Source organism: Schistocerca nitens, chromosome 10 (assembly GCF_023898315.1).
Source record: "Schistocerca nitens isolate TAMUIC-IGC-003100 chromosome 10, iqSchNite1.1, whole genome shotgun sequence".
Classification (NCBI taxonomy): Eukaryota; Metazoa; Arthropoda; class Insecta; order Orthoptera; family Acrididae; genus Schistocerca; species Schistocerca nitens.
The window spans coordinates 171,429,788-171,445,478 of NC_064623.1; positions in this window are offsets into that span (position 1 = coordinate 171,429,788).

Genomic DNA, 15,691 nt, shown 5'->3' on the forward strand with positions numbered 1-15,691 from the left:
ACAGCCTATCTCAAAATGGGGTTGTGAGAGAGCTAAAAGGACCATTGTAGAAAAAGCAAGGAGCATGATAACTGATGCTGGATTATCAAAAGAGTTTTGGGCAGAGACGGTATCGACGGCCGCATATTTGAATAATACAGGGTGATTCAAAAAGAATACCACAACTTTAAAAATGTGTATTTAATGAAAGAGACATAATATAACCTTCTGTTATACATCATTACAAAGAGTATTTAAAAAGGTTTTCTTTCACTCAAAAACAAGTTCAGAGATGTTCAATATGGCCCCCTCCAGACACACGAGCAATATCAACCCGATACTCCAACTCTTTCCACACTCTCTGTAGCATATCAGGCGTAACAGTTTGGATAGCTGCTGTTATTTCTCGTTTCAAATCATCAATGGTGGCTGGGAGAGGTGGCCGAAACACCATATCCTTAACATACCCCCATAAGAAAAAATCGCAGGGGGGAAGATCAGGGCTTCTTGGAGGCCAGTGATGAAGTGCTCTGTCACGGGCTGCCTGGCAGCCGATCCATCCCCTTGGGTAGTTGACGATAAGGTTTCATAACTAACCGTTTTCGTAGGACTCTCCATACAGTTGATTGTGGAATTTGCAGCTCTCTGCTAGCTCTGCGAGTCGATTTTCCTGGGCTGCGAACAAATGCTTGCTGGATGCGTGCTACATTTTCATCACTCGTTCTCGGCCGTCCAGAACTTTTCCCTTTGCACAAACACCCATTCTCTGTAAACTGTTTATACCAACGTTTAATACACCACCTATCAGGAGGTTTAACACCATACTTCGTTCGAAATGCACGCTGAACAACTGTCGTCGATTCACTTCTGCCGTACTCAATAACACAAAAAGCTTTCTGTTGAGCGGTCGCCATCTTAGCATCAACTGACGCTGACGCCTAGTCAACAGCGCCTCAAGCGAACAAATGTACAACTAAATGAAACTTTATAGCTCCCTTAATTCGCCGACAGATAGTGCTTAGCTCTGCCTTTTGTCGTTGCAGAGTTTTAAATTCCTAAAGTTGTGGTATTCTTTTTGAATCACCCTGTAGATCACCTACAAAAGCGTTGAGGAATAGAACCCCCTATGAGATATGGGTAGGAAGGAAACCTGACCTTTGGGTTTGATGCAATGGGGCATATTCCAAAACAACTGAAAGGAAAATGGGACCCAAAAGCTCAAAAGTATATTTTTGTAGGCTATTGTGAAAATTCAAAGAGCTGCCTATTAATGAATCCATTGGGTAAAAGGATAGTTACAAGCAGGGATGTAGTAATCTTTGAAAATAGAAAGGACTCTGAAGAGGGCAAGACTACTAAGTTAACTGCACCTAGTTCCGAGAGTGAAACCTTACGTGAAGAAAGATAAAATGAAGAACAGGAAGAGGACAGTCAAAGGCAAATGGAGACTATTTATGATAATGAGTTTGAGGACGAACAAAATGAAGAGAACAATGTAAGGCGTTTTTCTCGCGTACCAAAACCGAAAGAATATCCGTATTTTGAGGTGTATGCAGCCGAGTCTTTTAACGATGAGCCAGCAATAGCAGAAGAAGCAATGAGCCGCCCGAACTCTGAAGAATGGAAAGAAGCCATGGAGAGGGAATTGGAATCTTTATCTCAGAACGAAACTTTTGAATGGGTAGATACGCAAGGAGATACGAAACTATTACAGGCAAGATGGGTATTTACTTTGAAGAGTCCCGAAAATTCATCACCAAGGTATAAAGCACGACTTGTAATAAAAGGATCTTCTTAAAAACAAGGGGTAGATTAAAAAGAAACTTTTTCACCTGTAGTCAAGTATGCCTCATTGAGATATCTTTTAGACTTGGCAGCAAAACGAAATTTAACAATTCATCATACGGATGTAAAGATAGCATATTTAAATGGGAAATTGGAGGAGTCATATGTCATTCCACGAAGAAAAGTCATGAAAACCAGATCGGAAAGGGAAAAGATTTATCGTTCACTATTACTTATTCATCTGTGTCGACTGTAATACAGACACAAATTCAGGGAAAAGGTACAAAAAGTGTGGGTTTCCAGAAGAATACAAAAGAAGAGAGGAGGGACATGGGCAGAAGAAAGAAGAGAACAACAAAGAGTAAGAATGGAGGAATATTAGGAAGCCAACAGAAAGGAAAAGAATATGATGTCATTGTAGTCATCTGTTTCAGGTGGTCCAGAGTCGGCCGTATTCGAATAATATTTCTCACTCCGTAATCGCTTTTTGGCATGTATAAACGATCATGGTAAACTTTTTGAGCACCTGATATGACAGTAATGATAGTGAACATACGAACGGTGTCTGATTTTAACGCTTGTTTACATTTAGTACAAAAGTTCGTGGGATCTCTTCTCCTGAAAGTGGAAGTAGTTTAAAGCGCTGTTATCTCGTTAATACCTGATCAAATACTACACATGTTATGTCGTTAAAGCCCGCTTCGAAGGCTCTTTCCAGTGCCTCAGGAAACTGCAAAGGACTATTAAAGCAAGAAAAACAAAGGATGTTTTATAAACTATCTCTTAAACCTTGCTTCATAATGTTCATACCAGCTTCTTGTAGCCTTTGGGGTCATCTATTAGCTTCATTTTTATCAATGCGATTTTTTCACAGTTTGTACTGTTCCTTTTATGGCCCATTTGCGCATCAAATCTGCAATAAAAATATCACTTCTGTATAATTAATCATTTCCAACGAAGTCATTTGTAGTTTGTTGGCAAATTTGTCCACTGTGATGTATAGGGTGTATCAAAAAGAATCATCCGATTTTAAAGAAAATCATAAAATTACGTTATTTGAGATATGTGCGTGAATAACATACTGTTGGAAAGAGCAAACTCTCGAGTCTTACGTGGTTCCCACTAGGCAGCAGGAGTGTGCGCCCACTTCAGTTCCAGTAAAAATTGTGTCGGGACAACAGAAAGCGTTTTATGTTCTACGTTTTGCACAGTGCTGGTCAGTAATAACTATTCAGCGTGTCTTTCGTACTATTTATGGTGTGGATCCTCCTACAGCACAGAGCATTAGACGATGGAATGAACAATTACAAGAAACTGGTTGCTTGTGTGAATGCAAATCGCCAGACCGTCCAACACACGTCGAATGCATCCGCCATAGCTTCACAAGGAGTCCACAGATATCCGTTCGCCGTGCAGGTCGAGAGCTCAACATGCCCCCGACATCCGTCTGGCTTATGTTGCGTCGACGTTTACACATGAAACCGCACAAAATTCAGCTACTGCAAACTCTTCGTGAGAGTGACACACAACAAACTGTGGAGTTCTGTAATTTCGTTCTAGGCAAGATGGAGAACAACAGTTTTCTACCACGCTTAGTGTTTAGTGAGAAGGCAACATTCCATTTAAATGGGAAGGTGAAACGTCATAATGTGAGAATATGGGGTACGGAACAATCACATGGAGTTGTACAACATGAGAGGGGCTCTCCAGGATTTAATGTTTTGTGCAGTTTCACGTGAAAAGGTGTATGGTCTATTTTTCTTTGCCGAGAACACTGTTACAAGCACATACGTCGACGTGCTTTAGAACTTTCTTTTCCCACAGATAGGACTGACATGAACGACTTCATTTACCAAGAGATGGGGCACCGCCTTACTGGCATCTGGAAGTGCGGGAATTTTTAAATCAAAGGATTACTGAACGATGGATAGGTCGCACTGAACCAAATGATTCAGCCTTACATTACTGTCATCCAAGGTCACCGGGCCTGACTGTATGCGATTATTTGTTGTGGGAGAAGATCCTGTGTGCCACCGTACCCAACAGCAATGAATGAACTGAGACAGCGTACAACAGCAGCTGTGGAAACTGTAACTCAAGGCATGCTCGCCGCAGTGTGGGAACAGTTTGAATACCGCACTGACGTAAACCTTGCATCTCAAGGGCGAAGGGGGGCATATTGAACACGCGAGAAAAAAAACTTTTTGAGTTTTCTTGCTCATTAAAAAAACAAAATTCATTCCATATGTTTATTAGTTTCAGATAAAATTGGATGATTCATTTTGACAGACCTTAAATTTTGACAGTGACTGCACACTGTCAGGAATTTAACGACACCAACAATCACAATTTTCTACACTCTGAACTCTCGATTGAAATTTTGGTTACTGCAGTCCAAATGAGAGGCCGAATTTATAAGAGGTCGTCAAATGAAAACGAGACAGATGGAAAAAATTAATAAACTTCTTATTGTTTTAGAAGTAATCGCCATAATTGTTAGTACATTTCCGTATTTCTGTAGCCCTGTCGATTTGCATGCCTGGGTATAATCATGGCTCCTTACACAACCGCGAACATGTTTTCCTGTATGCATTGGCCATCAAGTCTCACAGTGGGCTAAGTATATTAGCACCTATGGGGATTACTTTTGAAATAATAAACAGTTTACTTTCTTTTTTCCCAGCTGTCTATTTCATTTGACTGCCCCTAATAGGTAAGTATTCGGTTTTTCACTATCATTTAGCTAAAGGGTACTGTACACTCTCAAATTTCATGACAGTCGAAAGCTAACTTCATGATTTTGAACTGTTTAAATTCAATTCTTGACACACTGTTTCTTGACACACTGTTATCTGACAAAATATTTCGTAGCTGAGCTTTAAACACAAGAAAGCAGTTTTCGTAACTGTTCGAGCTAAACCAGTAAAAATTTATAAATAACCCGTAATTTGGTGTGTGATAACATCATTTGAAGGCATTTACTGAAATTCAGTTAACTTAGAAACGAATTCGTTGAAATTTGTAAAGTAGGTCTGTAAATACTTTCTGCGAACAACGTGTAAACGCATCTTGAGCAAGTGAGACATTTGAATGGAGAGAGGTTTCGTAGGGAAGACTGTACGAAATTTGAAGAACTATCATATTTATCACTGCGTCGTTTTCAAGCATTATTGTTTTTTCCCCTTTTAAAGCTTACTGCAATTCAAGATTTTTTCGCCTCATGCGTTTTGCTCTTACGTTACAAAGCATCGTCTGTCGTCATTGGTGGTTTTTCCACTTGTTTACATATTTGAACTCCACTGCTTTTTCCTTCGTTGCTAGCGGAGACTGGGATAAATATAAAAGAAGTGGTTGCACATTCACCTTTCGATTTCTCGGCCTTTACGATCTCGCTTTGTGTCTTGTGACATTTGCGATTACTTCTATTCAGTTCTGCAAACTTCACAAAAGACAGTTGCCTCAAAGAAAAGAGCGAATTCGCAAATGATGAGAAATCACGAGAGCTAAATGTACGGCCGTGCTTTATTCGATCCCAAACTCAGTTAACAACGGAGGAAACAACAGTGGGCTTCAAAACATGTAAACAAGAGGATAAAAACAACAATGACCACGGGAGATGCTTTGTAAATAAAAACAAAATATACGTGGTAATTTTTTTTTAATTTCTAGTAAAATTCAGACGGAAAAAAACAATAATAGTTGACATACAACTGCTGAAGTGTAAGACAAACACACGCTACATCGTTTTGTTTCAAAATTATTTCAAAGCACTCGCAACAGTAATGTCACTTCAAAGTGAAAATTCGGCCATTCCATAGATCATCAAAGAGTTAAAATTATTTCTTCACGAATTTTTCACTTTACCGTCCGGAATGCGGCGATCAGGCCAAGGACTTCGGAGCGATGACGTCACGGGCCGCTGAGCAGGCGTTTGAACAACTCACTTCTGTATCAATGTGCTATGGAACGATTTTCTTGTCTGGGGCACTATGGGTGTGTCACAGATCGTTGCTTTCAGCACGCGACTGGTTCTGTTTGTCTCAAGTCAACAGTATTGCTATGTGAACAACTTTATCTTATCTCAGTATCTTCAGCTGGAACTGTATCTAACTTTCACAACAAACTTTCCCAAGTGATAACAGTTTAACAGTTGAGAATATGGAAACGAAGGGGTTAAATGATAGCTTAAAAATTGGCGCTGATTTCGATCTAAAAGATAAAACAGTGGACAGCAATATATGGCCCAAGATCCAGGGCTTAGTTTCGGCCGGAACGGCGTTCCACACATCGGAGAGACCTTTCGTTTCTTTTACTCTTTTTTTAACTCACTAGAACAATTCGCCATTGGAGATTTAATACAGGGCGATTCAAAAAGAATACCACAACTTTAGGAATTTGAAACTCTGCAACGACAAAAGGCAGAGCTAAGCACTATCTGTTGGCGAATTAAGGGAGCTTTAAAGTTTCATTTAGTTGTACATTTGTTCGCTTGAGGCAGCGTCAGTTGATGCTAAGATGGCGACCGCTCAACAGAAAGCTTTTTGTGTTATTGAGTACGGCAGAAGTGAATTGACGACAGTTGTTCAGCGTGCATTTCGAACGAAGTATGGTGTTAAACCTCCTGATAGGTGATGTATTAAACGTTGGTATAAACAGTTTATAGAGAATCGGTGTTTGTGCAAAGGGAAAAGTTCTGGACGGCCGAGAACGAGTGATGAAAATGTAGCACGCATCCAGCAAGCATTTGTTCGCAGCCCAGGAAAATCGACTCGCAGAGCTAGCAGAGAGCTGCAAATTCCACAATCAACTGTATGGAGAGTCCTACGAAAAAGGTTAGTTATGAAACCTGAACGTCAACTACCCGAGGCGACGGATCGGCCGCCAGGCAGCCCGTGACAGAGCACTTCATCACTGGCCTCCAAGAAGCCCTGATCTTACCCCCTGCGATTTTTTCTTATGGGGGTATGTTAAGGATATGGTGTTTCGGCCACCTCTCCCAGCCACCATTGATGATTTGAAACGAGAAATAACAGCAGCTATCCAAACTGTTACGCCTGATATGCTACAGAGAGTGTGGAACGAGTTGGAGTATCGGGTTGATATTGCTCGTGTGTCTGGAGGGGGCCATATTGAACATCTCTGAACTTGTTTTTGAGTGAAAAAAAAAACCTTTTTAAATACTCTTTGTAATGATGTATAACAGAAGGTTATATTATGTTTCTTTCATTAAATACACATTTTTAAAGTTGTGGTATTCTTTTTGAATCACCCTGTATAGTAAACGTGTATTAGATCCCAAAGTAACTATAAATAGCCGCTGCGACGTATAATGTTATACATGCTACCCATGAAATACGTACACTATACGATCAAAAGTATCCAGACACCTGGCTGAAAATGACACAGTTTCATGGCGCCCACCATGACATCTTCCGCTCTCGCAGGCATACATTCAATCAGGTGCTGGAAGGTTTCCTGGGGAATGGCAGCCCATTATTCACCCAGTGCTGCACTGAGGAGAGGTGTCAATGTCGGTCGGTGGGGCCTGGCACGAAGTCGGCGTTCCAAAACATCCCAAAGGTGTTCTATAGGAGTCTGGTCAGGACTTTGCACAGGCCAGTCCATTACAGGGATGTTATTATCGTGTAACCACTCCGCCACAGCGCCGCGCATAATGAACAGGTGTTCGATGGTGTTGAAAGATGCAATCGCCATACCCGAATTGTTCTTCAACAGTGGGAAGCAAGAAGGTACTTAAAACAACAATGTAGGCCTGTACTGTGATAGTGCCACACAAAACAACAAGAGGTGCAAGCCCCCTCCGTGAAAAGCACCACACCATAACACCACCGCCTCCGAATTTTACTGTTGGCACAACACGCTCTGACAGATGTTCACCGGGCATTCGCCATACCCACATCCTGCCATCAGATCGCCACATTGTGTACCGTGATTCGTCACTCCACACGACGTTTTTCCACTGTTCAGTCGTCTAATGTTTACGCTCCTTACACCAAGCGAGGCGTCGTTTGGCATTTATTGGCATGATGTTTGTCTTATGAGCAGCCGTTCGACCACGAAATCAAAGTTTTCTCACTTCCCGCCTAACTGCTATAGTACTTGCAGTGGAACCTGATGCAGTTTAGAATTCCTGTGTGATGATATGGATAGATGTATGCCTATTACACATTACCACCCTCTTCGTCACCTGTCTCTTTCGGTCAATAGACGAGGTCGGCCTGTACGCTTTTATGCTGTACGTGTCTCTTCACGTTTACACTTCACTATCATATTGGAAACCGTGGACCTAGGAACGTTTAGGAGTGTGGGAATCTCGTCTACAGACATATGACGCAAGTGACACCCTATCATCTGAACACGTTCAAAGTCAGTGAGTTACGTGGAGCGCCCCATTCTGCTCTAACACGATGTCTAATGACTACCGAGGTCGCTGATATGGAGTACCTGGCAATAGGTGGCAGCACAATGCACCTAATATGAAAAACGTATGTTTTCGGGGGTATCTGGATACTTTTGATCACATAGTGTAAATACCGGGTGATCAAACAGTCAGTATAAATTTGAAAACGTAATAAGCCACGGAATAATGTAGATAGAGAGGTAAAAATCGACACGCATGCTTGGAATGACATGGGGTTTTCTTAGAACCAAAAAAAAAAAAAAAAAAACGAAGATCACAAAATGTCCGACAGACGGCGCTGGACGGCAAAAGTCAGTGACTGCTACCGTGACGGGTGAGAGGTACGCCGATATGTTACAGAATCGCATCATCCCCAGCCTGGCTGATAAACACCTGCTGGAACGTACGATGTTTATGCAGGATGGCGCTCCACCCCATATTGCTAGACGCGTGAAAGATCTCTTGCGCGCGTCCTTTGGTGATGATCGAGTGCTCAGCCGCCACATTCGTCATGCTTCGCCTCCCAGGTCCCCAGACCTCAGTCCGCGCGATTATTGGCTTTTGGGTTACCTGAAGTCGCAAGTGTATCGTGATCGACCGACATCTCTAGGGATGCTGAAAGACAACATCCGATGCCAATGCCTCACCATAACTCCGGACATGCTTTACAGTGCTGTTCACAACATTATTCCTCGACTACAGCTATTGTTGAGGAATGATGGTGGACATATTGAGCATTTCGTGGAGAGAAGATCATCTTTGCTTTGTCTTTGTTATGCTAATTATTGCTATTCTGATCAGATGAAGCGCCATCTGTCGGACATTTTTTGAACTTTTGTATTTTTTTGTTTCGTGTAAAACCCCATGTCATTCCAAGCATGTGTGTCAATTTGTACCTCTCTATCTACATTATTCCGTGATTTATTCAGTTTTCAAATTTATACCGACTTTTTGATCAACCGGCACATTGCACCCATGTGACTTAACGGCCATGTAAAAACTAAGGTGAAAGATACATATCAACACTATGATATATTGTGAATTTCTCTTTTTGTTTTTCCAGGATTGCCACAAGTTCTGGAAAGCAGGGAATTGGGTGTAGAAAAATTTACGTTACCAGTCACAATAAAAGGTTATTTATTCGTCACACGACCGGTTTTGCGCTTGTGCTCATCCTAAGGAGCATTCATGTACATGTTTATATTGCAGGAGATCACTGTATAAATACAAAAATCCACTATGGATAAAATTCAAGAAATCATATCAGCAAAACTTGAAAAAAATCTCGTTTTTGTCTCAGTAGATGAAATGATTTGTTTACTGAGATGTCATGCAGTGTTGCTGGGTGGGTACATGCGCCGCTTCCCTACTCCCTCATTCTTACTGCTTCTCCCCTTCCTTCGATTCCCCTCAGCTTGCAGCCAGTGCTGCCACCATTTCTTGTCGCTTGCAGCTGCCGATGAGAGGCAGGGAGGCGTGAAGCGTGGTTTGTTTGGACCTGATTCTCAGAGACTGTTGACGAAACGGCGGGAGATGACGGTCATGTCTGCATGAGATGTGTCTGGGTGATTGTGTGAAAGTATGTGTACTCTCGTTTTCTGACAAAGGCTATGGCCAAAAATTTAACTGTGTGAGTGTGTTGTCTTTCCATGTGCCTGTCTGCCGCTCAGCGATCATCTTTGCCGTGAGTTGTTACCTATCCTCATTAGTATTGATTCTCAAAGTATTGGCGCAAGTTATCTGTTGCATGGATCATAGAGTAAATATATCTTCAGTGAGCATTCACATGCGAAGAACAGATTTTGTGTTGTCAATATACATTGCCGGCCTGGTCACGTGTTCTCGGGACGTCGTGTATTTCTCTGTATATTTCGAATGTCACTACGTCCCTAGTATCCCTAGTACAGACGGATTCTTTTCGTACGAGTCGTGGATTATTTATATATGTTGCGCAGACATTTTAACAGTATCCATTTGATACCGGGAATAAACCAGCTACCTAACTTTTAAGGGCAAGTGATATTGCATTCTGCTTCTTTGCGATAGGTGTCACTGTTCAGGTGCACTCGATTTTTGGTAGTTTTCGGTATGATAAGGCACTTTATAGTATTACAGAGCCTGACGTACATTTTTGCAGTGATAGTCTAGTACTTCCGCAAGTGTCCGAAAAACACCGAATTTGCCACACATTAGGGATTATATCCCTGCTAATTCGTCCTTCTTTTCCCCTATTTCTGCGTATTTATTTTCTCGTTTTTGCGACCTAAAGCACAATTTTTCTTACTGGTGACACTTTGAAGTGTTTATTTAACGCAAAAAAATGGTTCAAATGGCTCTGAGCACTATGCGACTTAACTTCTGAGGTCATCAGTCGCCTAGAACTTAGAACTAATTAAACCTAGCTAACCTACGGACATCACACACATCCATGCCCGAGGCAGGATTCGAACCTGCGACCGTAGCGGTCACGCGGTTCCAGACTGAAGCGCCTTTAACCGCACGGCCACACCGGCCGGCTATTTAACGCATTTTACGTACTTGCTCCCAGCTTATTAAATAAATAGTAGACTGAGTAAGAAGGGGGAAAAAAGGCGATCGGAGAATAAATGTACTGTAAAGCAAATACAGTTGGTCATGTAACAGTCAACCATACAACACCATCAAGGGAAGTGGAAAGTGACACAATTGAAAGAGTTTGGGGACATGTTTACTAACAATTTACGCTTGTTAATCAAATGGTGAAGAAAATAAATTGAAGGCAAAATACAGCAAAGAAGATGAGCTACAGTATTGTGTTTTTTATTTGATTTGTGCAGAAAATGTATCTAAGCTGAATGCAGAAATTGGTAGGAGGTGCTGTGGAAGATTCAAAATAGTTGGTATAGCATCTACCTTCAGCCAAACACGTCCAATTTTTCTATGAATAAACATTCCTCTTCAAAGTGTTTTGAACATACTTCAGAATATGTTGTGGAGACAAAATTACTCCTCCTTATTTTCTGGAGCCACATCTTTACTCGTTGTTCATCCTTCGGAAAACTAAAATATAAATCACACATAATCATTCTCCATGTCCTAGACACACTTAACATGGTCTCCTACTGTAACTTTATAGTAAACAAAAAGGTTTGGACACACATATTATACGAAGACAATTACAGACTCCCATTCTATTGAATTTGTCTGTCTCCCGTCTTTCAAATCTATATACATAATCGACAAGTCACTGATAAATGCATGGAGGATAGTATTGACTGAAACAACTAACCATTCCCTATCCTCTTCCACTAGCAAATATACGAGAGGAAGCGATTGTTTGTAAGTCATAAAATCGTAGAAAAATAGGTCTACAGAATCAAGCCTTAATTATAGTGCGTCTCGAAATTTTTAAACATAGTACCCATGAAAAGTTACTATCCCTCCATTCAGATATTTTTCTTTGCATCCGTAGCAACAACAGTAATTCACCATAGCTATTACACCGTCAACAAACGATGAAAACATAGCAAAATCTCTTGATATTATAAACTTCAAACTCTGCGGAAAGCACACACGCACAGTGAAGTCCCGAAAACACGTGACAATCCTGGTTTAATGTTGACAACATGCGCAGAACGCAATGCTCACTCCAGAGACATTTACTCTATGGCATCGATTGATGATCGCGGTCTCTTTTCATCAACATGGTGTCTGTAACACGTGAATAGCTGGCCATGCAACTGAACTTCCATGACGGGCTAAAACTGCAGGCCATTTCTGTTGTATCTCGTAACAGCTCTCGCCTGCCAATCTGAGGCCCATCGTTTTCCGCTAAAGCGCGGGCCCTAACCATCGGATCTAGTCTCACCGATCTGCCCGCATGCTGGGTCTGTTAGGCGACGGATTTTCGTGGTTTATCCGTGAACCCAGGACTGCGGAGCTACACGCCAGGCCAGAGGCCATGGGAGACGGAGTTCAGGAACTGAGACTCTCTCGCCGCAAGTACATTGTACAGTGCGGCATTTTATAGGCATTTTATTTGTTCCAGTACATTTTTGACACTTCGTAAGTAGTTTAGATACAGGGTGATTCACGAAGATATGCAAATTGTTATGATGACGACGAACGAATCGTCGCCAATGTGAATGGCTGGTGGCCAATGCTAAATAGAAACATGCAAATCTCTTCTTTGCATGTACAGCAGGTTTGTCAGAGAAGCCGATAATGTGCTGGCTGTATGGTCTGGGTCTACAACGACTAAAATAATTAGAAGTCGTTGGTAAAAAGTACTGTATTGTACTTAACTGGTGGTACAGGAGTCTTCATAGTGAGGAGGAATATAATTACAAACAGAGAGCTATAGAGGCATCACATAGGCCATACCTTAACTAAGCGCCTTGTTAGAGGTTGCTTCCTATCAGCTAAAGGCTATACTACTTTCCTTTTTGACGTCCCCAGCAAGAGTGGCCGAGCGCACGCTAGAGACTTGTTACAAGCCGCGGAGTGGCGCTTGTCTCGACTCGCGGGTCCAGCGATACTAATACGGACCGCGATCGATAACTGCAACCCCTAACAATGTTGATACCACACAAATGTTTTTATATGTTATTCTACAATTAAAACTAAAGAAAAAAGTTCATTTAAACATTTCCTTTCAAGAAATACATGAGTACATAGCGTACAAACTGCCAGCGACTGCCACAGTTTTCTTCCTCTTATCATCCATACTTTCTAATACAAGGTGGATCACGAAAATATGCAAATATTTTAATATGTTGTTCAACAAGTAAAAGTAAAGAAAAAAGTTCATATGAACATAGGTCCACAAATGTTTAGTTACGGAGTTACGGCTAATGCCTGAAACCTATCATCTTTACCAATATGAAGCCACCGCAAAACTGTAAGAGGTTAAAGTAAAGCACGATAACATGTTGGTGTTACACCTTAAGATTTTTACTCACACGTTTAGAAGAAGTCCTTACATTGTTTTTTGTTAATTTATGTCTTTACTTACCTTTGAGATCTCAAAATTTGTCAGGAAAAAATGCTAAAACTTGTTTAGAAATCAAAGAAATATCAGGGAATTTCATTTTGAGTAACTTGTGGCAACCCTGTTTTCTGTGTAAAAATAACGTTTTTAAAATCAGTTGGTCAGGGACTATTGCTAAAGAGGTGTATACCTTTTGCTGTAAAATGAATGATATGGCATTTCATTTCTTCTCGCCATTCTGTGGTGTCTTTTCGTTCTGTGGTGTCTCTTTTTTTGTATTGGTGTTACACAATAAGCACACGTTTCTATGTACCTTGTCTTGTTAGATAAAATACATTTTTTTTGAAATGTGTAAGAGGAATTTAATTATAGTATTCAACCCAATAATATCCCATCATAATAACCATAGCTTTGTAAGAATATTTGCATCCCTCTTTTCAGAGGCCTTAGAGAAAGGATTGGCGACGAATTGTTCGAGGGTGAAACGACCTTATTTCATTCCATTCCTTACGTAAATTTTTTAATGTAAGAATCATGTTAGGTTGATGGATCAATTACCTTCGAACAACGACGTCGGCAGTCGCTTAAATGGCATGGTGTGTCGTGCCTCATGATATTAATACACAGTAAGCTCAAAATTACGTGAATACGTGATTACATCATTAATTTCATTTATCTATGCTTTTTGCTCACATTTGCCGTCTTTCGACGTTACTCCCGTCCTTCAAGAGACTGCATAATAATCGGTATTTTTATTTCCCTTGACATATTTGGAAAAATTTCGTAATAGCAATATCCGAGACCTTTGTCTCGCACTATGAATTCCAGAGCGAAACGTGTGTATGCTTTGTAACAACCAGACAAGAAAGAACCCATAGAATGACGAGAAGAAATGAAACGTCATATCATTGGTTTTGCAGTAAAAGGTATACCGGTACGTATTTCGTTTCCGTTTGGCATCTTTAGCAAAAGTCTCTGAGCAAACGATTAAATTATCACTTCAATTACAAAACGTATTTTCATGATATATCAAAGTATTAATATGTGGTACTTTTCACCTCATTACACGGTTATGAAGTCACATGGTGGCAATGCTTACATATATGTAGTTAGTGGGTAGCATATATATATCGTTATAATCGGCACCAGTGTGTTATAGGCCCTTTGCTGTTCCTTATCTATATAAACGATTTGGGAGACAATCTGAGCAACCGTCTTTGGTTGTTTGCAGATGACGCTGTCGTTTATCGACTAATAAAGTCATCAGAAGATCAAAACAAACTGCAAAACGACGTAGAAAAAATATCTGAATGGTGCGAAAAGTGGCAGTAGACCCTAAATAACGAAAAGTGTGAGGTCATCCACATGAGTCCGAAAAGGAACTCGTTAAACTTCGGTTACACGATAAATCAGTCTAATCTAAAGGCCGTAAATTCAACTAAATATCTAGATATTACAATTACGAACAACTTAAATTGGAAAGGTTCAAAAATGGCTCTGAGCACTATGGGACTTAACATCTGAGGTCATCAGTCCCCTACAACTTAGAACTACTTAAACCTATCCTAAGGACATCACACACATCCATGCTCGAGACAGGATTCGAATCTGCGACCGTAGTAGTCGCGCGGTTCCGGACTGAAACGCCTAGAACCGCTCGGTCACCGCGGCCGGCTAAATTGGAAGGAACACATAGAAAAGGTTGTGGGGAAGGCTAACCAAAGGCTACGGTTTATTGGCAGGACACTTAGAAAACATAACAGACCTACTAAGGAGGCTGCCTACACTACGCTTGTCCGTCCTCTTTTAGAATACTGCTGTGCGGTGTGGGATCCTTACCAGATAGGACTGATGGAGTACATTGAAAAAGTTCAAAGCAAGGCAGCAAGTTTAATATTATCGCGAAATATGGGAGAGAGTGTCACAGAAATGATACGGGATTTGGGCTGGAAATCGTTAAAAGAAAGGCGTTTTTCGTTGCGACGGAATCTTCTCACGAAATTTAGATCACCAACTTCCTCCTCCGAATGCGAAAATATTTTGTTGACGCCGACCTACATAGGGCGGAACGATCGCCTCGATAAAATAAGGGAAATCAGAGCGCGTACGGAAAGATATAGGTGTTCATTCTTTTCGCGCGCTATACGAGATTGGAATAATAGAGAAGATGGTTGTGAAGATGGTTCGATGAACACTCTGCCAGGCACTGAAATGTGATTTGCCGAGTATCCATGTAGATGGAGATGTAGATGTAGACCAGTGAACGTAACAATGGTGAGCAACGTGATGCGAAAGATAAGGACTTGGGGCGAGGTAATGTTTGTGTGTGTGTGTGTGTGTGTGTGTGTGTGTGTGTGTACACGCAAGATAAGTTGGGCATCGTTCCGAAGTTGTGTGTGTGTGTGTGTGTGTGTGTTTGTGTGTGTGTGTGTGTGTGTGTGTGTGTACACAAGATAAGCTGATCGTTCCGAAGTTGTGATCGGTAAATGCCGCCTTCTGTAAAAGGCTGCCAACAACCTTAGCGATCTAGTCACATC